We start from the raw sequence: 25053 nt of genomic DNA on the forward strand, positions 1-25053 counted from the left end.
CCCTGGGAGATATCTAATTAGACTGAAATCTTGTTTTGGTGAAGTCTCGGAAGAAAAGAGCCCCCATGCAGTTCTAATACTTGTGGCTGACTGTTAGTGGGAGGAGAAAGCTCATTGATAAAGGATGTCTTTGTGAAAATTAAGGGGACATAAATAAAGGATCATATTACTAAGCTGGGAAGAAATGCCTTTTTTTTTTGGATTGCCACAATTAAAAGGACGACTGTGTGAAAGGATGGCAAATATCAAATCCAACAGTCCCTCTCCTAGTCCTTTCAGATCATGTTTAATGATTTTACAATGCCAAACGTTTTTATATTATGGTCATCACATCTTTTTGCCCTACTAGAGAACTTTTAATCATTTTTTTCACAAATAGTATGTATGTTTCAATTTAAGTTTATTTCATTTTTCATTTCAACAGCTATGCGAAATGTGTTTATTTAACCAAAACAAAATCAATCTACTGTAAGGGAAATGCATTCAATATAAAGATGATTCCTATATTGTGTCCATGCCTCCCAGGAAAGGCCTTTGCTTCCTATGGCTCTAAACCAGGGAAAAAAATAGCAAAACATTCTTTAATCCACTTAATCCTATGAACCCCTAGAGTTGGCTAATGTGACAAGCAGAACCTCAAGTCCTTCTAATTATTTTTACTGAAGACACCTATTTGTTTACTCTTTCTCATAGAGGGGTAATTTCCTGCACAAAATATGGTCTGGAAATGAATTTTTGGGGTCTAGAAGTTCAAAAATAGAAGTGTAACAACAACAACAAAAAATAACACCGTGCATAACTTGACATCAAGATGAGTCAAACGGTATATCACATGTATGGACTTCCGTGCACTGGTGAGTCAGGAGGCTAAGGATTAAAAAAAATGAAGTGATATCAGTATGTTCATAAGTAATTCTTACAAACACAAAAAATATACAGGAAGGCATTCAAAATCACCCATATTCATCAAGAGTATTAAGTCATGGTGCTCATCGTGTGTGCTTTGTTGTTGATGATAATATGCCAGGCAATGAGTTGTTCAGATTCTGCAGTTTGTTATTACAATTCTAGGAAATCACATGAGGAGATAATGTCAAGTAGTGCTGCACAACTTTTACTTGCACTTTCTTGATATATGAGTGAAACTGTGCTGTACGTACAACTTTCTGTAGCATTAGCACATCAGGCATTTCCCCCCTGCTATTGCTTATGTGTGTGTTTGTTTTCTTTTTTTGCTTGCACTGAGATTTTCTCCCACATCCTAAATACACTTCAGTAAGTTTTAAACTCATTCCCATTCTGAACAAATGTTAGTGAAGGAGTGTGTCCTATAATAGCATGCTATCACATCCAGAGCTCCTACGTTGTGCTAAGCATTGTCAAAGAATATTGTCATGGCCTAACATGATTTTTGGAATTTGCTAGAAACACACAATACTAGAAGAAAGACCTCTGACATGTAAACTCCACACACTCAGTACTCAAGCCCATGTAGCAGCCTTAAGCAAGGTATCTTGTGATGCCAACTTTGTTGAACAAAATAAAAACAATTAACAGGAGAATCGATCTGGCTTAATTCAGCAAGATAAATGTTTTTCTTTTTCTTTGATTGCTGCTTATAGTCTCACAGGAGTCTCTTATGAGACTGAAAAGGTAACATGCCTCTGAAAATAGACAATAAAAAAAAACACACACACACACACACACATACACACACACACACAATTGAGCAGACTCAGACTAAATACTGTTATTTCTCTCCTGCCTTTAATTAGGTGCATTTTTATGGAAAGTATGACTTCAGAGATTATATTGTATTGTGCAGTTAGATTAGAAAACATGTATTTATTTTTATTGTGTGACTCTTACAAAATTGACATAATTATTATGTAGTCCAATAAAATGATGATCCAAAAATGTTTGATCTATATAACAAAAGTTATATCCTCCCTGTGAAAAGAATATGCTGTTACAGCAATCCCTCATCAAAAACAATACATTTTTGCTGAGCAGACCAGAGGTAAATGTCAGCCCTCTCCCTTAGGGGAGAATGTTATTTTTTATGGACATTATGAACATAACATAGTTGAGCCTTTGTTATGGGTTTATACATACAGATTCCAGGCCACAAGGTTTGCTTATCTTAAAAATGAAAAGGTGTTTGTGCCTGCTTTCATTTAGCTATATCACTTACTTGACAATTTTCAACTTCTTCGAAATTCCTGAGGGACCACTTATTTGTACTATTGTTTAAGATGTCTAGACTTTATTCTGAATGCCTAAAACTAAAAAAAACATTGTACTATGTTTTCATAAATATATTTATCAAATCTGCTGTTCTTTCATGTCAGGTAATAAAAAAGAACTCTGGTAATCATTATTTATGAACTAACAAATTTAAAACTGTTTTAAATTATTACAGTATATCAAATTGTTTTTATTTGTGCATAGGCCTTACTAAAAATACCTATTTTCTTCTGCCCAAATAGCTTATGCAATACCTCACAGCATTAAAATTCCTTACACTTTCCCTAAGACCATTTTTTAATAAGTTTTATTGAGCTTAAATACCACATTACCATATGTAAAACAAAATTCAATCAAAAATACAAACAACACAACATTGAAAAAAAAGGAAAGAAAATTAAAATGCATTAAAGCATAATCAGCACTTAAAGTTCCATCCACACTGAGTTTGTAGAGCCTATTTGAACAAAAGACTCACAAATTAAAACATCCAAAGACAGAAAAGAGCAGAAATATTGGCCCAGCAGGCTTATTTTAGGACAGAATGAATGAATTTTTGCCAAAGTCTGGAGAGGTTTTGCACCGTTTATTTATTTATTTATTTATTGGTATCTTTAAACAATACAACACTTTTTTCCTTTGAAGGCAACACACTGCACTAAACTTTACATGTTACAAAGTTTACGTACAGCATGTCATCCATAGACACAATAAGTTCTGTTCCATTTTCTGTTTTGATGTGGTCATAGTGTGTCTCTTATGATTTTTACACCATGTCAATACAGTGTATGTCTTAAGATTTTTATTTACCTTCCAGAATGTACATATTTTATTGATGAGATTCATGATTGGTTTTGATCTTTTGCATTGATCTATTTTCCTCAGAGCCACTGCATCTAACAGTAATTCACAGTATGCTGTCAGTTAACTCAGACAATTTGTTAGTTAAATCTGGCGTCAGAGTCTGTATCCTAATAAACCAAATAACCAAGAGATGCCCATCTGGATCGTTGGAGGGGGAATGCTGAATGGTGGCAGATTCAAAGTAATGTTTTCTAAGCGACACTTGTTCTTCTAATTTGTTATTCATCACCAAGATTGGTCATGTGTGTTCTTAAGTCTTTTCTTAGCAATAGTGTTATCACAGTCCTGTTGAAAAGAAACAAAAAAAACACATTTTGGATCACTGATGCCTTCGTTGTGAATAGTAGAGGTCAAGTGTCTAATTACTAAATACAACTGTAGTTAGAGGAGAAGGCGGAGCCTTTGAAACAATAAATATCAGTGACTTTCTAGGGATAAAACAAGATGGAGCTGCAGGATACACTAACAGAAAATTTCACTTCTAAAGGGGAAGCAAATGAATGGAGAACCTATAAGGCAAGTGACACTTAAAATGGGACTGGCCAGCTGATGACACAACAGGACTGTTCTTCTCCTGACTGATTAAATTAAAAAGTAATACAGACATAAATAGCTGCTGCAAGGTAGTGAGATGGGCAGCAGAAAGAAGGCAGGTAAAAACTGATTGTGTTTAGAAGACTATACAGGCTACTGTACACTTAATTATTAGTGTGCACATTGTCTTATGGGATTGTTCCTGCCTTTCACCCAATGATTGCTGGCATATGCTCCAGCTTCCCCATGACCCTACAATGGACAATAGGTGGTGTCACAAAACGAGACAAAGACAGATAAAGGTTTGGGGCAGCCACCCATATTATTTGGTATCCTGGCTGCAAAAGGCGTTTTCAAAGCAACTAGCACTGAAGTGCATACAATGGAGTCCAAAACCAGACTGTGGGAGTAGGGAAAAGGGTAGGCTTTTAAAGGGGAAGACAGGAAGTGAGGTCATAAGGATCGGGCACGTGTTCATTATTTATTTGATCAGGCCCGAATGTGACATCAGGGGGGCCGGAGCTGGTAAGATCTGTTTCCATTGGTTCGGTCCCAGAAGTGATGTCAAGAGAGCCAGGTGGAGCCTCCCGGGTTTGGTCTACAGGGAAGTGAGAGAGTTAGTGCACTCTGCCACATCCTGGCATTCCTCAGAACTGCCTTCACTCGAGCCCTTTAGCTGCCTCCCATGCGCGCGTGTGTGACAGTGGATTACTTGAAGGTTAAAAAAAGTTATCTCCTCTTGAAGTAAAGCGCATTTTGTCACATTTATTTGACCTGTTTCTGTGAAGAAAAATGTATATTTAGATAAAAAAATAGAAAATTACTTACCATTATGTTAAATAGATTGTCCAAGACCTAAAGAAGAAGATGTATAATGCATGGTATAAACGACATCGGGGAACAAGTTAGACATGCTAATGATGCTCTCCCGCACTAAGCACTAACTATAAAAAGTAAGTTTTACTGCAAACCAGTGCTAGAGAGTGCAGAGAAAGTGTTTCAAAAACATGAGATAATGTGATAGAGAAAAAGGGATCCCACCTGGTTTTTTTCAGGTAGATGAGTTTTAATTGTTTGAAAACAATCTTGAATAATTGAAAGAGGGGTGACTTCATCTTGAACATTCTTCTGTAAAGAAAATTTTTAACAAATCCCTGTAACCAAATCTATCAGTTTCATATTACTGCATACTCTTCAGGACAGTATTGCCAGCAGTGATGATTCAAGCATTTATTCTGCTTACACAAATGCATAAAAATTTCATATGCCTATACATAGCATAAAGCGTGAGGAATTCAGAGTGCTATATATACTGTAGCTAAAAATGTGTTTAAGGGAATATGCATAAATAGGGAAAATATATTCACTTTAAAGAAATTATGTTAATGAAATTTCTGAAAGAAAAATAATTTTTAGTTAAAAAAGAAGAAAGAGAAAAAAAATTTATAAAACCACTTTTCTTCAGATACTTCAGTTTTATTTATATAAAATTCAGATAATATATTTTGCATTTACAACACCTTTACCATGCTCAGAGTTCTTAATATTCAATAGATGTGCATCTTGGATTAAAGAACGAGTGTGTTATGAGATGGACTGGTCCATTTTCAGAATCTGTTAATACAGTAAACTGTACAAGCATATCTGAACGGTGGTGGCATAAGGCAGTAAACAGCCCTATGTAGCGTTCTGTGCCATTGCCTGAATATTTTTAAATTTCATGTGGGGAATATTGAGGGTAAACGTAGACCTGGTAATTACAGTAATTGCAATGATACTGGCATAGTGCAGGACGAGGGCTGGTCATAAGATGCCTAGGTGACAGGTACACTTGCCAGTAACTAGAGGACATCAATGACAGGGAACACAACATCTCAATACTATTTGTGGTGCTCCAGAGACACCTACTCCAGGAGTACCAGTATAAGTCTGGGGTAGTGGGTGATGACAAGAACCATGTCAGCGTGGACAGTTAGCTGAGCATATTGCCTTTTATTTTAATAGAAACCAGGGCCATTAGTAGGTTCTCTTAGAGGACAACAAACTAACATTTTTTTTTATTCTGAAAGTGGTAGGTGGGTTTTTTCTCTGGAAGAGTCCCAGATTAGGACTTAAAAAGCCTTGTTGTCAAAATGTCTTTTGAACATAGTCAGACAGAGAGTTTTTATCGGGATAGAGGATGGGAAATGATCATAAGAACAAGTAGGAGGCATCAAAGAGAGGTACAGAAAAGTGAGTGGGCATCCCCTACTGTCAAAGCAAGATAAGGAATTTTACTTCCGTTTAATTATTGAAAGCTGTTAATTTGTTGTTTTTCCTTCATTTTGTACCAGAATCTTCAAGACCCTGTTTTCTTCTGTCTTACTATATTTTTGCTTTTATGAAAATCCTTTTCTTTTTATATAATTTGATCTCCTTGGCTTCATTAAGGCAGAGAGCCTGCTTGAAAAATGCACCTAAAAATTACAAGGGGTATTCTTAAAGTCCCGAACCTTTCAAGGAAAAAAATAACATGGGAGATCATTTTTTCAACCACCAGAAAGCTAATTTATTCATGACTTTTCAGTGTAATGGTTATAAACATTGATGCATTTTTCTGCCACTTAATTAAATGGTGAAAGCATGACAAAAAATCATTCTGAGGTAATTTGTGCAACTCACCATTCGCAGTTTCATTGTGCTCATTGTGAGTTTCGTAAAATTTTCCACACAAAGGATCTTTAACATTCCACAGAGCAAGAATTAAGGGGAGGCTACACCAACTACACATCAGAATGGAGCCCATGGTCAAGGTTGGCAAGTGTGTGTAGGCATGTTGTCAAAGAAAAAAGGGACAACTGGGGACTATTTTTCATCATTCCATGGAAATCTTTGGGCAAGTAAACTTATGAATACCACTTGGCTGCCCCTGTGGCCCCTTCCTTCCGTCTCACTAAGATAAAAGGAGCTGCTTGTATCACAAGGAGGAGCCAGAGTCAGGAGGAAGGTGGAGAGTGCTTGCAAAGAGGAGTGGAGAAGGTAGTCGAAGAGTGACTAAGAGAGAGAAAGAAGGCAAAGAGTGTTCTATCTTGTGCTTACTGCATATTGTGTCTGTGGTGGTGGGAAATGCTTGTTTTATATATATATATATATATATATACACATATATATATATATATACACATATATATATATATATATATATATATATATATATATATATATATATATATATATATATATATATATATATATATATATACTGTATATATATATAAAGATACATGACCCCTTACCCCCCTTGTCTGACAAGAAATTCTTGCTATTTTGCAGGCAACCTAGGAAAAAATGGTTTTCCCTAATGCATTAATCTGGTGACTCAGAGTCAACGAAAAATGCAACCTCACCAAAATGTTAATTTAATTGTGACAAATTGGAAAAATTGCAATGATGTTTCACAATTAACAGTCAGAAATTACAATCTTAACACCAGTGTAGAGTGTTTCCAGAACACTGCAGATAGTAATATATTGCCTGCAAGTCAGTGGCACTGTGGTTCAGGTCTAGTCTTTTTCTGTGGTTTGAGTTTCTACAAGATTACTGTAATGTACTTCTCTCAGGACTACCCAAAAAAGACATAAATCGACTGCAACTAGTGCAGAATGCAGCTGCTAGAATCCTAACTAGGAAAAGAAAATCTGAGCTCATTTCTCCTGTTTTGATGTCACTACACTGGTTACCTGTGTCATTCAGAATTGACTTTAAAATACTGCTTATGGTTTACAAAGCCTTAAATAATCTCGCTCCATCTTATATATCGGAGTGTCTAACATCTTATATTCCAAATCGTAACTTTAGATTTTCAAATGAGTGCCTGCTTAGAATTCCAAGAGCTAAACTAAAGAAGTGGTGAGGCGGCCTTCTGCTGTTATGCACCTAAAATCTGGAATAGCCTGCCAATAGGAATACGCCAGGCTAATACAGTGGAGCACTTTAAAAAACTGCTAAAACACATTACTTTAACATGGCTTTCTCATAACTCCATTTTAATTTAATCATGATGCTCTGCATATTCAATTAATTATCATTACTATTCATGGTGGCTCCAAAATCCGTACTAACCCCTACTCACTCTTCTGTTCTTTTTTCGGTTTTCTGTGGTGGCAATCTGTGCCACCACCACCTAATCAAAGCACCGTGATGTCCCTACATTGATGGATTAAAGACCAGAAATCCATGTGACCGTCATCATCAAGTCCTTCCATGAAAGCCCTGAATACAATGAGGACTGATCATTTATGTTAGGTAGAATGCCTAGAGGGGACTGGGCAGTCTCATGGCCTGGAACCCCTGCAGAGTTTATTTTTTCTCCAGCCGTCTGGAGTTTTTTTTTGTTTTTTTCTGTCCTCCCTGGCCATCGGACCTTACTTTTATTCTATGTTAATTAGTGTTCTCTGATTTTAATTCTTACTTTGTCATTTTTCTCTTTCTTCATCATGTAAAGCACTTTGAGCTACATTACTTGTATGAAAATGAGCTATATAAATAAATGTTGTTGTTGTTGCATTTTCTTACTTTGATCTCATTTGTGAATGCAATTAGTCTTATATATAAACATCTATGCGGGGAAGTGTGTATGCCTATCCGGCCCAGAAGTGAGAGCTGGAGTTGGGGTAAGGTCTCTGCCTGCAAAGAAACTGAAAACTCGCTTAGCCACTAATAACACAAGCAGGGCCAGCACATCAGCAAAACAAAACCTCAGAAGAAAGACAAAGTCGCTTAGCCATTAACATCAGCAAAACGGTATCCCTTTTACTTTTCCTCCCACCACTAATGCACAAGTGATGCAAGCACGTTGGCAAAACAACTCCTCCTAGGAGAGAGATGCCCAGAGTAGTTCCTTTCAATTACCTGACATCTCTACATTTCAGTTTTTTTCTAACGATTTCAATAATTTCTAGGACCCTAGGCTTTTTACAGCAAAGGCTTACACAGCTAGTATTATATAAGTTTCTATGTTCTCATAATATCCATTCCACAAGAAAAATTAAATGAGTTGTAAGCCTTAATTACGACTATGTGACATTGGTTTTTTTTTAGGAAATTAGTGGTTAGTGTACATTGTAAAATATTAAATATTGGTAACTCAGTAGTAGACAAAACTGGAAAATTTTAAGGGAACATTTAAAAGTCCTGAAATGAACATGATTTACTAATTCATGGAAGGCTTAAACATTTATTTGGAAACAATTCGGATATACGTTATTTTAGGGGTTTCAGTTATCACTGCAACAAATGCTAATACTATTAATGAATGGAGTAAGTCCATCTATCCATCCATTATCCAACCTGCTATATCCTAAGACAAGGTCGGGGGTTTGCTGGAGCCAATCCCAGCCAACACAGGGCGCAAGGCAGGAAACAAACCCTGGGCAGGGTGCGAGCCCACCACAGGGTACACACACCAAGCACACACTAGAGACAATTTAGGATTGCCAATGCACCTAACCTGCATGTCTTTAGACTGTGGGAGGAAACCAGAGCACCAGAGGAAACCCACGCAGACACGGGGAGAACATGCAAACGCCACACAGGCAGACCTGGAAACTGTTTCATGTAGACAAATAATAATTAATTAATAATAACAATCTACTGTATGACCAAATTAAGAAGTTGCCTGAGTAAATTTGGTAGAAACTGGATTAAAGGTAAATTTTGATTATTTGGTTATCCTGTTTGAACGAAGAAGTGCAAAAAGCATTGTTGTGTTAAAAAGTGATTGACCAGTAAAAGGTGTTCAGTTTGGAAAGCAAAATTTAAAATGGCACATATTTTACCTAAAATACACCTAGTAGTTGTACAATTTCTAACCTACTGGAGTAAATACTGTAAATCAATTTTGATTCAAAGTTCCATAGGTACTCTGAGGAACAGCTGAGACCAAAAGCTGTTTTCCTATCTGTTGGTAAATTTGAATAATTGACTTATTTTGTCCATTTTGGATTGATTGCTTCTTGTTAGCCCATCGATTCAGTCTACTGTCTTTGTAAATTGGGTAAAGTAATCATTTATTGATTAAATTATCAAATTAACATTTTGTACTCTAAATTCTACTCTAGAGACCAATTATAAATGTGGTGTACATGGTCCAGCTGACACTTTTTTTTTTTTACGTAATTCTATATTTGCAGAACATTAATTGTTGTTTTTACTGTACTGGCAATTTCCATTTGTCTGCCACCACCAGTCCACTCTCTCATTTCTATCTGGTTTGCTTATCAATTGATCATACAACAAAATATGCAAAAGCAGTAATACGAGTACATTAATCACAGATATGGTGGATTTTAATGTTGTTTGAAATATAACAAAAATATAATATAAATGAAATATAACATAACGCACAAAAACTAGTATTTTGGTAAAGATTTTTCAGTATTTACCTTAGTACACTCTTAAAAAATAGTTATTTAAATGTACTTTACTGGGTTCTGTGCTTTCTCTTAGAACTATAGCTTGACAAAGAATCATTTCATTCTGGCAATTGTTCTTTACATATGAAATTGTTTAAAAAGCTTTTGTAAACAACAATATGTAACTGTATAAAAAGTGGATCATTTTTAGGAAAAGTAGTGACAATAATAAAACATACTATACTTCCAGTACCTTGGATGTTTAGGTGTGCAACCCTTTAAAATCTTTTTTGTTTAATTACCTTTGGCTTTAATTATGTCAATAAGTCAGTCTGGATAGGTTACTATGAACTTAGCACATTTGGGTTCTACAATTTTTCCCCACTGTATTTTGCAAAGTTCAGTTAAATTGCGAGGAACTAGGTTTGCGTTCTGTCTGACACAGGGCACTGATTGCACCTTTTTAAGCAACTGTGCCCTTGAGATGGCTACATGCTTTGGATCTTCTTTGATTTGAAAGGTTAAATTCTGCCCCTGTCTGACAGAGGTAAGCAGTTTGGCATTGTGAGTATGATATTTAATTTTTCAGTCTATATTGTTAAAACTGAAAAGATAAGGGTGTGTAGGGAGAATTACAGAATCAACCAAAAATGGAAAAACACTATAAAGGCATAAATCTATTTGAAAGAGAGCAGTTTAAATAATAATTAAGATACATTTTTCCCTGGTAATATTTACTGTATTCACCCAATAATTATTATTTAATATTTAATATACACTTCTTGTCAAAGTAAACAAGGTAATAAAATGTAATAACAAATAGAGTGTTTTATGACTGATTTTAAAGCCTTGGAAGCAAATAGTTGTATCAAGATTATGAAATGAATGAGAAACTAGTGTACTCACCCATCTAAAGTGCTACAATACCTAGCCAAGGTGTTGTTGCTGTGGCGATTTATCCAGCAGAATTTACAACCAAAGAGACATTGGTAAAATAACATAGCATAAGATTGTCTGTTTCATATATTTCAAGGTCAAGGATGACAAAGCCAATCCCAGCAACAGTACTGTGTGCAAGGCAGGATCCTGCCGTGGCCATGGTGCCATATTATTGCAGGGTTCACTCTTACCACAAAGGATAAATGTCAGGATGTCATCTGCTTTTACTTGTGAGCAAGGTGTTGAGGCCCTTAAACTCATCCTTTTGGGGATAGCTTTTTCCTCCTTACATGCACAAAGGAAGCCATACTTTTAGAAGTGTAAACCCTAATCTCAGATACAGAATTACAAATTGTCTTTTCATTCAGCTGTGAACCAGTCCGATGAGAGTGAGAAGTCAACTGAAAACAAAAGGACATCTAAAAACAGCAGAAATGCAAACCCCAGGTCTCCAAACTGGATTCCCTTCAGGCATTATTTGCACCCTAGACAGTATTCAATTAATAAAAAGTGAAAGCTGGGGCTGGAAGCATGAATGCTTAACATCTTCTAGTGCCTCTCATAACATATATCAGGGTACACAGGACCATAATCCTCTTCTCAGTCTATAAAACCTATCAAGACAGAGCTAATATCCTCCCACAATCCTGTAACAATCTGGGCAACACTTCATAAAAACTTTTGGTAACATTTTAGTTTCGGTACTACAAAAACGCATCTATTACTCATTTACTTATATGTAACAAGACCTTAACTAAGGCTGCTTTTGGCCTTCATGACACTTACAAAATATCAGTAGATAAGGTATTCATCCCTGTGCAGTGTGACATACTAACATGACGCAAAAATAACTTGTTACTGTGAAGGATACACAGATATTATGTGAAATACTGTGTGTAATAGCAAGAGAGGTTTGTCTCAGTTAAGCCACCGTAGATGAATTCAAAGTGAAGTTTTGTTAGTAGGGCACATTGCAGACGTGAATAAACATTTTACTGGTGTGCTGTAAATGTTATGAAGACCCAAATAAGTGTATGTTAAGGCCTTGTTACATAATAGTTAATAAGTAACATGCATTTTTGCAGTATCTAAACTAAAGTGTTACCTAACTTTCACACAAAGATCTTTAACAGTTTATTGGAACAGTTTATAATATTTTCCATTATTAATTCAATTACAGACATAAACTTTTAAAAGTCACCCATCATAAGGGTCATTGTTTAGTAATGAAATTAGTTATAATAAAGTGTTACCAATATCTGTGTAGAAAATAATGTTTTACTGTTCTGCATTGCTCTTTTTGTTTGATTTTAGGCAAAGTCTTCTTTCCAGCAAACTGGTACTGACTTTTCCACTAAGGCTGAGTAGACTGATTCTTCAGTAATCAAGAAAACGTTCAGATTCTCTTTTTTGAAAATGGAAGCGACCACTGCATAAGTCTGTCAATAAAAAAATACTGCATAACACAATATAGAACAAAAATAATGGCCAAGTTTAATTCACACACACACACACACATATATATTAAGTTCAGGCTAATATTTAGAGACTCAGCATAATTAAAGTGAAAAACAGCCAATGCCCAAGAACAACTCCAGAATTTAGAACTTCTGTATCAATTTCAAACCACTGTAAGCTTTTACAGAATCTTTTATCCAATTATTAAGTCTTTTTTGGTGAATTTCTTAATTTTCTCAAGCAAAATTAAAATATTATCAGTACACAATCAATAAGCCCTGTCATATAGTGGTGACCCTGAGGCTAGGGATCTGCACTGGCAATCGGGAGGTTGCCGGTTCGAATCCTGCTAAGTGCCAAAAGAGACTCTGCTCTGTTGGGCCCTTGAGCAAGGCCCTTAACTTGCAATTGCTGAGCACTTTGAGTAGTGAGAAAACTGCTATATACAGTGCATCTGCATCCGGAAAGTGTTCACAGCGCAACACTTTTTCCACATTTTGTTATGTTACAGCCTTATTCCAAAATGGATCAAATTCATTTTTTTCCTCCGAATTCTACACACAACACCCCATAATGACAATGTGAAAAAGTTTACTTGAGGTTTTTGCAAATTTATTAAAAATAAAAAATGAGAAATCACATGTACATAAGTATTCACAGCCTTTGCTCAATACTTTGTCGATGCACCTTTGGCAGCAATTACAGCCTCAAGTCTTTTTGAATATGATGCCACAAGCTTGGCACACTTATCCTTGGCCAGTTCCGGCCATTCCTCTTTGCAGCACCTCTCAAGCTCCATCAGGTTGGATGGGAAGCGTCACTGCACAGCCATTTTAAGATCTCTCCAGAGATGTTCAATCAGATTCAAGTCTTGGCTCTGACTGGGCCACTCAGAGTTGTCCTAAAGCCACTACTTTGATATCTTGGCTGTGTGCTTAGGGTCGTTGTCCTGCTGAAAGATGAACCGTCGCCCCAGTCTGAGGTCAAGAGAGCTCTGGAGCAGGTTTTCCTTCAGGATGTCTCTGTACATTGCTGCAGTCATCTTTCCCTTTATCCTTGCTAGTCTCCCAGTTCCTGCCACTGAAAAACATCCTCACAGCATGATGCTGCCACCTCCATGCTTCACTATAGGGATGGTATTGGCCTGGTGATGAGCAGTGCCTGGTTTCCTCCAAACGTGACGCCTGGCATTCACACCAAAGTGTTCAATCTTTGTCTCATCAGACCAGAGAATTTGGTTTCTTATGGTCTGAGAGTCTTTTTTGGGTGCCTTTTGGCAAACTCCAGGTGGGCTGCCATGTGCCTTTTACTAAGGAGTAGCTTCCATCTAGCCACTCTACCATACAGGCCTGATTGGTGGATTGCTGCAGAGATGCTTGTCCTTCTGGACCGTTCTCCTCTCTTCACAGAGGACCTCTGGAACTCTGACAGAGTGGCCATCGGGTTCTTGGTCACTTCCTTGACTAAAGCCCTTCTCCCCCAATCGCTCAGTTTAGATGGCCGGCCAGCTCTAGGAAGAGTCCTGGTGGTTTCGAACTTCTTCCACAGGGATGATGGAGGCCACTGTGCTCATTGGGACCTTCAAAGCAGCAGAATTTTTTCTGTAACCTTCCCCAGATTTGTGCCTTGAGACAATCCTGTCTCGGAGGTCTACAGACAATTCCTTTGACTTCATGCCTATTTTGTGTTCTGACATGAACTGTCAACTGTGGGACCTTATATACATAGGTGTGTGCCTTTCCAAATCATGTCCAATCAACTGAATTTACCACAGGTGGACTCCAATTAAGCTGCAGAAACATCTCAAGGATGATCAGGTGAAACAGGATGCATCTGAGCTCAATTTTGAGCTTCATGGCAAAGGCTGTGAATACTTATGTACATGTGCTTTCTCAATTTTTTTATTTTTAATAAATTTGCAAAAATCTCAAGTAAACTTTCTTCATGTTGTCATTATGGGGTCTTGTGTGTAGAATTTGGAGGATAAAAGTTAATTTAATCCATTTTGGAATAAAGCTGTAATATAACAAAATATGGAAAAAGTGATGCGCTGTGAATACTTTCCGGATGCACGGTAAATGCAAAGAATTATTATTATACCAGTTCAGTTTATGTTAATCTGTCACCTTAACAAGAAAATAAATTGTGGTTTTATTAGATTAGCACTGCATGGACAGAAGCAGACTTATTCATAGTTCTGCACATTGTCAAACAGAAGTGTGCTTTATGTCTTTTACCAAGGAACAACTGAGCTTTAAAGTACCCTTATCTCCTCTGTCTGCCTTAAGGCAGGCTGACCTTCCTCACCTTTCCAAAAACACAGGAAACCTTGTGCTGTTCCACCAAGAATGAACAGACAGATGGTTACTAGTCAATTTTTGCATTGAAACTAAAGGTTTTCATGTCAAGACATTTCATGTCATAGTTGGTACTAAAAAGGAAGAACAAAGTGTAATGAAGGAAGACACACGTTATGATAATCTGCTCTCAGTTTTGATGCATCTTGTCAGAAATGTAAAAAGGTTCTGTTTCATGTCAACTGTGGAAGTACATAAAGCCCTCAAGAAACAGAGATCTGTTGTACTGAATATGAAACAAAACACATTCTTTGCATTCCCTGGGTTAAGAAATGGTCCACCTTGCATAAAACAATGTTCTGTTATAATGATTATTACCTTTCCAAGAATGATGAACTTATGTCTTATATGCTACTGCATGCATCAAGAATATTCATTAATTTGGCAATGCCATAGAACATGCAAAGCCAAATGTCAATTTTGTCATCTGTAGAGTAAATGAAAAAAAACTCACTTTAGGCTTTTATGCACATAGAAAAAAAGTTAAACTTAAATGGACTACCATGCACACCCTGCCTTCGATTAAATTTATATGTGTATCAATAACTTGCTATAAATATAAAACAATTAAGTTTTTGCAAAGCAGAAACAGAATCGGAATCCTTTATTTCCTATTAGATTTTACTTCACAAATGTTAAAAGCCTAGAATATGTACAGCCTGAGCAGTATCAACATTCTTCTCACTGTGCTCTTTTTATTGGTTTGCTACAAAGGCTGGTGAGGAAAAAAAAAAGTAATGATTTTATTGAAGTGCTGTATATACAAGGCTAAGGCTCACCTGACAGGTTTAGATCTGAGGGCAGCAAGTCATGAGCTCAGTTCAAGCTACCTCATACACAAAGGTCACAGTCGTTAACCCCTCTAGGTCACCACTCTTCCTCCTTTCAACTAGCCAAATGGAATATTTCATGGATCTTACAGAGAATTGATTCTACCTCTGAAGGTCTGAGCTCTATTTACAATAAGCAATGCAGTTCAACCTGATGAGATTGATACGCTTTCTCATTTTGTTGTCTGCTTCACTGATCAATGGAAAGACTGCTAAGGGATTGTATTACCCCTGCATGTTCAGCCTTTTGCCATTACCTTCTTTTGTCATAGTAAAATAATTTATGCCCTTTAATTTATAAACTTATAAGATCTCAGCCTAATACACTATTTTACTTCCTTTTTTTCTTTACTTTTTTTTGCACTTTTTAGCCATATGGGGGGCTTTTTTCTTTAGATGCCAGAAAATTAAACCAAATTTTACAGACTAATTTAATAATATAATTTGAATAGTTTCATTTTTTATAAACAGCAAAGTAATTAAAAATAAATATGAACTATATCCTATAGTTTAACACATTTTGTAAAGCCATGTTATGAATTTGGGCAGCATGGTGGCACAGCAGTTAGTAAAGCAGCCATACAGATCCAACATGCTGGGTCTGAACCTTGTACCCACTTGTTGTCTGCGTGCAGTGTACACATTCTCCTTGTGGCTCTGCAGGATTTTTTCTCTGTCTAGCCCAGTTTTCCTCCAACAACTCTAAAGACATGTAATAGGCAGATTAGTGTCTTTAAAATTTGCACCAGTGTGAATAAAAATGGTGGTGTGCATGTGTACCTGACAGCGGACTGACACTCCATCCATGCTGTTTCCTGACTTGTGTCCTCTGAAACCAAAAGAGACTAACACCCACTGTGACCATGAATTGGATTCAGCAGGCTTAAGAATCGATAGCCTTTCTTCAGCCTTTTAAAATGTATGATATTTGGAAATACGATTAATTGGTTACAGTTTTTTTTTTGTTTCTGATTGAGGCACAATCACTAAAACCATTTACTTGTGTACTGAATCTTTTAACGAAGCCTGCAGAACTGTAAGCACATTGTTAGCTTAGCACTCACTTTGCAATTTCAAAATGCACATTTCACAAAGCACTACATACAGTTCTATACATTAGACCCAATTTCCAAAACTGAATTCTGAAAAAAAAAAATACTATTCAAAATGGCAAACTCATTAGCCTATCCCCTACACCTAATTCTTAAGTGTAAAAGCACCTAAAGCCAATTTATTTTCTTAGAGAAGTAGAACACGAGCACTATAAATAGGAAATAGGTTAGTTCTCTTTGTTTGGTGAGAAATGGAGGCAAATATTGCCAAAAAAAACTAGTGGAAGAAGAGTGAGAAGGATGAGGACAAGGACATGGGACAAGACAGAGGAGAGCCATCACGGATGAAATTCAGGCCATCCTGCTGATCATTCATTCACATCATGGAGGTGGAAGCTGCATGACTGCCAACCCCACAGATTCATATCCTTTTTCCAGGCAAAGAAGAAGGCCAGTGGGGATTAAGATGAGATGGGGTATACAGAGGAGGATATGTCACTCCACCCAATTCTTCCCCCACTGTCTTGGCAGAGAGAACATCGCTTGCAATGTAGATAAGGTGCTGTGGCCAAAACCAAACAGGAGACTGGATGTAGCCTCATTTTTTCCTTTCTAGTTCTTTTCTTTCATTTTTCTACCTAAAAAAACAGTTTCCTCCATCTTCTTCTGTATTTTATTTTACCTTTAAGCCTAATGTTCATGCCCAAAAATGAGTAAAAATGTATTGTTTTCAGAAAAATAAATTTATCTTCCCCTTGTATTTGTGCTTTATATTGACTACATTCATGTACATTTGAGGAAACCTTTGGATGTATTTGGAGTTTTTCTCAATTGCTAATTACTGTAAGTGAATGAATTGACCAGGTAAGCTATTGCTACTGCTAGCATCTCAGAACCATATATTTTATCCCCAAAATTATACACACATTCCTGTTGCATTTACATAGTTTGAAATTCTGGTGTGTGCATTATGACAAACTGTACATACACTTCCCCAGTGAAGTAGCACAGATTGTTATCTACAGCATACTTGTTACTTGTTGCAGAAAATCTTCAGTCAACAAGTAAAACACAGTGAGCTAAAGAATGGAAACACACATCACCTGGGCAAAAAGAATCAGTCAAAATCTTCTAAAAGGTGGCATTAGTAAAATTCATGAAACAAAATTAAATAAGTAAGATCGCACAGGGGAGAGGTAGAGAAAGAGGTGTAGTTAAGAATATCTTCATTTAATGAGATAAGAGCAATATTGGTTAACAGTTTATTCAACCATTGCTTGAGCACGAGAGAAACTGGACAGGTAGTTCAGTCTAGTCTGAGCTGCTATATCGTTGCTGGAATCATTAGGACATTTATTATTTCACAATTATAGCTTGTCTATGTAGATAGATAGATAGATAGATAGATAGATAGATAGATAGATAGATAGATAGATAGATAGATAGATACTTTATTGATCCCGAGGGACACTTAAGCACCAGTAGCTTACCAAATTAGATAAAAACATTACAGTACACACTATACAAATAACATTACACTGGGGTTGTAATCCTACAGTCCAATACAGGTATTGTAGATGGTGCATACAACAATACCAGTACAATGGGAATTGTGTAAACAACATTACTACCAAAGTGATAGGTGTCACATAATAATAAAGTGATATAATATTAAAGTAAAGTAAAGTGACATGATTTATGCTGACAGGATAACATTTAAAGTGACACATTATGAAAAAAGGTTATACAGCAGTGGTCAAGTAGTTAGGTATCAGATGTAGTGCATTGCTAATATAGGTAATGAGCAGAGAAGGAAACACAGTAAACAATTTTCACTTTGCAGACATCACAGAAGACCACCAAATGGTTGTAGAATGAGGCTCTTTACTCAAACACAAGAAGATTAAATCTTATTGTAGATAATGTGTGTTGCTTAAAACTGTGAAGCAGACTATTGTGCACTGTTCAGTAAAAATGCAGAAAACATTGCCGTGTTTTGCATTTATCCCATCAGTGTGTCGTTGGTGCTTAGAATGAGCTATTCATTTAATGGTTTTTGGGTAGAATTTAGAAGTTAAAACAATTGGTTTTCAAGAATTCATAACGTGTATGCTTTTGCAAGTAATGTCTGACATTTTTTTGTGTGTGAGCATTTATGGTGATTGTGTTTAGAGTTTTCAAAAAATTAGCTGTAGTTTCAGAAATCACGTGTAAGCAATGTGTAAAAAAAGAAATAAGGACCTTTCTGCCTCCTATGCTTACAAATATTTTACAATAATTTCTAGTACTGCTACTGTTACGCTCCCTCAGCAGGTTTCAGTCTCAACTCCAGATTTTTCTTTTTTCTCCCTTTTCCCTGCAACTCTGCTTATTCCCTTTTCATCACTCTTAACCAGCCAATGGAGCTTCTGTGTTGTTTCAACCAATGATACTCCACACAGAATCCATCCTAGAATAAACTGAAACATTTTTAGAAATCTAAGCAGCATAAAAGAGTTTATGTTGTATAGCGCCTTGTCCAGTAATGGAGTCCAAAACCAAGAATGTGAGCTCCCTTGATCTGCCTCTATGGCAGGGGTGGGCAAAATCAGTCCTGGAGGGCAACAGTGGCTGAAGGTTTTTGTTCCAACCCATTTGCTTAATTAGAAAACAATCCTTGCCGATAATTTAATTTCATGGCTTGTTAGTGCTTTAACTCTGCCATGTTAGGTCATTCTCATATTCTACATTTTGTTTTCCTTTCTAAGTGTATCATCTAAATGATTTGAAGTCTAAAACGGGTGAGTAATTCTCATTCCTTCACTTTTTTCTCTTTACTTTTTAGTATTTAATTAAACCCAATAGTGCATGATAAATACACACAGGTGTAAAAGGTAACAGGCTAACTGGAGAAATGCTAGTTTCTTTTGTCATTTGCATCTTATTGCTAATAAGGAGAAATTAAAAACAGAGAATACAGCCTTTTAAGACTACAAATAAGCAATAAGGGTTCAAAATCTTAACGAGCGAGACAACTAAAGTGAAGCAGAAGTGTTACTTGAGCAATAAGTGCTTCTTATTAAGCAACTGGGTTGGAGCAAAAACCTGCAGCCACTGCAGCTCGCCGGGCCTGAATCTGCCCACCCCTGCACATGATGTAGTCAATGGCAGTGGCTCTCGAGTTCAGTCCTGGAGGCTATCCGTGGCTGAAGGTGTTCATTCCAACCAATTTCTTCTTTTAATTGGACTGCTGTGTCAATTAAGCAAGTCATCAAATAAGTTTGTATTATTTTTTTTACCGAATGAAGGATTTTCAGTATTAGAATGATAAGAATTCATGTTTTGCTTTTAAGAACACTCATATAGCTTTCTGGTTATGTAGGCCATTATTTAGCAATAACTACACAACTGGGTAGCACTTAAGGTTTAGTGTTGTTTGCAATAGCGTCTACTCTGCTTGTCATTAAATGTCAGTATTCAGATGCAATTAAGAAAAAGACTTCATGAGTTAAGCATTAAATGATATGGTAAAAATACAAATATTTCCTAATTTCTCATGAATGTAAATCTAACACTAATGAACTATTATGTACTCAAAATAAAAAGAATAACAAATTAAACATTGAGATCAATTAAAGGTAAAAGTAAGTAACTCATAGGTGAAACTGGTTGGAACAATAACCTGCAGCCACAGGGGATGCTCGGGTCTGAACCTAGAAACCAATGGTCTAAACTCTATGGGGTTGTGTCCCGATATCAGAAATGCAAAGAAGTAATGAAGACAGCTGAAAACCGTAAGACGGAGAGTAGGGGAAAAATGTACTCAAGTTTAAAGGCAAAAGAGAGAAGATACTCCTACTAGCAGACAGTGTGTGCTGCTTCTGTTTAGGACAGCACTGTATGCAAAGGACATCAACTGTTGTCCACCTTGTTTTCGTCCTTTGAGGACATTTAAATATCTTTCTTTTTACAAGTGCCTTGAATAGATACAAGAATAGATAAAAGATTTAATATGAAAAAGGGACCATGCTGAAGTAATAATAGATTTAATCAAGGTACAACTCAGTTACACAGCAGTTAACATAGTAGATAGGCTTTGAATCCCTGCTTGGTTACTAACTGTTTGGAGCCCGTATGTTCACTTTCAAGTCTGTGTGGCTTCCTGGTTTTCCTTCCATAATAAAAAGATGTAATGCTTGTGTTAATTTAATCGATGACTCAAATAATAAAAGTATGTATGAATGACCATCTCCAGGAAAGGACTTATGATCTGGTTCAGGATTTTATCTTATCTTGCGCATAATGTGGTGGCTTCCCATGACCTAAATTGGATTAAGAGGCTGTGGCTTCCTGTGGCCTGAAATTGGATTAAGTGTATTCAAATCAATACATTAATGAAAGATTTAATCAGTATATATAAAGGAATGCAAAATATATACTAATTGCATGCCATTATCATTTTTAAGCGGTAAACACAAGACCAAACATTAAAGATGTATTTACCTGTTGTTTGATTCAAACTACTTCTTCTTCTTTCGGCTGCTCCCATTAGTGGTTGCCACAGCGGATCATCTACGTTGTCCGCATATTGAATTGGCAAAATTTGACACCGGATGCCCTTCCTGACGTAACCCTCCCCATTTATCCGGGCTTGGGACCGGCACAAAGAAACAGGTTTGTGCATCCCCTGTGGCTGGGTTTTGATTCAAACTACTATACCTGTATAAATAGTTTTGAGGCCAGTGGAAGGTAACTACAATTCCACCCTCATTCAAAAACATTGTCAACCAAGATGTTTCTTTTTTTAATGTAAGTTTGTATCTATCCTGCCATCCTATATATTTTACTAATATTTTATTTTTACAAATCATAACATTACAGACTGCAGTGGGTTGGCGCCCTACCCAGGGTTTGTTTCCTGCCTTGCGCCCGGTGTTGGCTTGGTTTGGCTCCAGCAGATCCCCGTGAGACCTGTAGTTAGGATATAGAGGGTTGGATAATGGATGAATGGATAACATTACAGAAGTATTCAACTAACTAAACATATAATTAAATACCAGATACAAACATTTACTTCAAATTCAGTCAGTCAGTTATATCCCACTATATCCTAACACAGGGTCACGAGGGTCTAATGGAGCCAATCCCAGCTAACACAGGGCGCAAGGCAGGAACAAATCCCGGGCAGGTCGCCAGCCCACCGCAGGGTACATCCACACCCCAAGCACACACTTGGGACAATTTAGAATCGCCAATGCACCTAACCTGCATGTCTTGGGACCATGAAAGGAAACCGGAGCACCCAGGGAAAACCCACCCAGACATGGGGAGAACATGCAAACTCCACGCAGGGAGGACCCGGGAAGCGAACCTGGGTCTCCTAACTGTGAGGCAGCAGCGCCACCATGCTGCCCTACTTCAAATTCAATTCAATAAAAATAAAAGAAGACTAGAAATACAAAGGGGAAAAAAACAACCAAAACAAGCAAAACAAGATTATACCCCCACCCTTAAGAAGGTTAAAAGAAGAGAGATACAGATACAAAGGAGAAAAAGAAAAAAAAAACTAACTTTCCAAATCTTGAACCCATATGAATCCCAGAGGTCATACTGATTAGTCTTGATGAAGACTCAGATAATTTTAATGGTACACAACACTACTTGTATTTCAGAGAATGTATGTTTCAAAGAAGCTAGGGAAAGGACAGAAATGGATGTCTAAATCAACATCACAGAAAAAGTGTGGAACTCAGCCATACATAAGAGCGCAATCTAGTTCTATGTGCAGCACCTAAAAGTCTTTCATCAGTCCCATTTATCTTGTTAAACATTGACCAAAATGTACCCAGGATAAGACCTGACCTGTGAGTATTGCCATCAAGCTCCAGCATCATTAGGCCATACATTTTGGGAAAGCACTAAATTAACATCATTGTGGACAAAAATCTTTACATACGCTTCAAACAGCCTTGGTGTCACAAGCACTTCGAATCCATTAACAGTGATATTTGGTGTACTCCCAGGTGGGGTTAAAGTGGGCAAAGGGAGGAAATTAATTGCAATAGCCTATACCTCATTGCTAACACACAGACTTACTTATCTTGCTCAAATGAAAGAATCATAACCCACCCTCTATAACTAAGTGGGTAAGCAACATTCTATATTATTTGAAATCAGAGAAAGTCAAGTTCTCTCTTAAAGGATATGTCCAAAGCTTTTTTAAAACATGGTAAGAAATTCATTAATATCATTTTAGAATAAGCATGCTGGGCCTGTGATTAACTCTCTAATGTTATTAATGGTTTCATCATTACTCAAAAAAGATGGATTTTTTTTATCCTGTATACTTTTAAATTTGTTTTTGTTTATATATATCAATGCTTAATTTACATTTGTATAATACATTAGAGAAAGGAGCTTAGAACTTGTCAAACAAGATAAATCTGGTGACAAGACATATCCTCTAATAATGAAAACAGAGGTATATAATACATCAGCCATATGAAACTGTTCAATCTCCATGTGTTGCATTTGACCTGTACTCACAGAATCTGAAGCCGGTCAATTCGGAGGGTCTCCTGAGTTGTCACCCATTCTCCCAACCCCCATACCCAACACTGCTGTGCTGTGTGCTGCAGTGTGATCAGTAAATCCATTATTCTCCTGACAGCTTGATTCAATTATCAGACGGGCTAATAATCGTATGTAATTGATTGTACCTCATATCTTCTACCAAATGGCTAATAAGGGACAAACTGTGTGCCAAATTGTGTGTGTGTGTGTGTGTACATAGAATGAGCTGAAATAATTTGTTTCTTGTGTCTCCTAATAAAGGAACAAACATGCTGCTTTGTCATTAAACTGTTCGTCAGTAATGTCTTTGATCTGGTAGAATCTTTAAGTCGAAATAATTATTCTTATGCGTTTGCTCATTTTACAGTAAACTAATCATGCTAACCAATCTGAAATGCATTTTAAAAGACTTACATAGAAGGAGTTTGATTTTAAGCCTACATTATGCTTACTAAATCATACTGTAGATCAAATCTTTTTTTCCTTTAGTAGGAATTTTACACATAATGTGTAAAAATGATACTACATTTGCTAACTTTTATTATTTATTAAAAAGAAAAATATATGATAGTAAATTAATTTGTGAAATCCACTTTATTTTTTAAAGTTCTCTTTAAATAATTAAGTTTTTTTTTTTTTGCTTTTCAATAATAATTGAACACCACAGCTTAAATATGTTAGAATGTATACACCTATTTGAATCAATACATACTCTATGAATCTAAACAGAGCAGGCCTGCACAGAGGTAAGTGTAGGCATGCAAACACACACTGACAAGTAAATTACTGCTTGTCTCTGCTTTTTCAGGGCTGCAAATGCACAGAACATTTCATTTTCATATAAAATACATTTACATATGCTAGTAGCAGTTATTAAATATATTAATATTAAAAAAGCCTCAAAAAGACATATCCAAGTGCATATCAGCTGGGATGCAAAGAATGAAAATACTTCAGCAATAAATCACCATGAGGGATTTCAAAACTGTGACATTCTCTTATGTGTTAATGAAACATCATGGGTACAGATAACTACAAATTTATCTATTAGTCTCATTCACAGAAACAAAATTATATAACAGATTTATTTCTTATGATCTTCAAATCTTTCAAAGTATATGTAGCAGGTGTCTGTGCCTTGAACAAAAAAAAAATTATCTGCTGTTTCATTTGATTGCTTTTGTGTCCTCAGCTTTAAATTGTAGACCATATTAGGATTAATTGTCCATCCATCCATTATCCAACCTGCTATATCCAAACACAGGGTCATGGGGGTGTGCTGGAACCAATCCCAGCCAACACAGGGCACAAGTTAGGAAACAAACCCCAGGCAGGGTGCCAGCCCACTGCAGAACACACACACTAAGGACAATTTAGAATCGCCAATGCACCTAACCTGTCTGTCTTTGGACTGTGGGAGGAAACAGGAATACCCAGAGGAAACCCACGCTGACACGGGGAGAACATGCAAACTCCACACAGGGAGGACCCGGGAAGCGAACCTGAGTCTCCTAACTGCGAGGCAGCAGCACTACCCACTGTGTCACCGTGCTGCCCTGGATTAAATCACATATGACAAGGAAGCACAAAATTTAGCCTGACAGATACAGTATACTGTGCCCAGTCATTTTCTATGTAGAATGAGCATATTGTGTTTGGTCAAGTTTTTCATCCACATACCCACATTTGTCAATTTCTCCTGTATCGGTGTGTCTATGAGTGTGCACTGCAATCGACAGGCCTACTATCCTGGGTTAAGCCCTCCTTCTATCCAATGCTGCCAGAATAGGCAAAGCCTCTTTCAACCTTGAAATGGATTTAGATGATT

This window comes from Polypterus senegalus, chromosome 9 (genome assembly GCF_016835505.1).
Source record: "Polypterus senegalus isolate Bchr_013 chromosome 9, ASM1683550v1, whole genome shotgun sequence".
NCBI lineage: Eukaryota > Metazoa > Chordata > Cladistia > Polypteriformes > Polypteridae > Polypterus > Polypterus senegalus.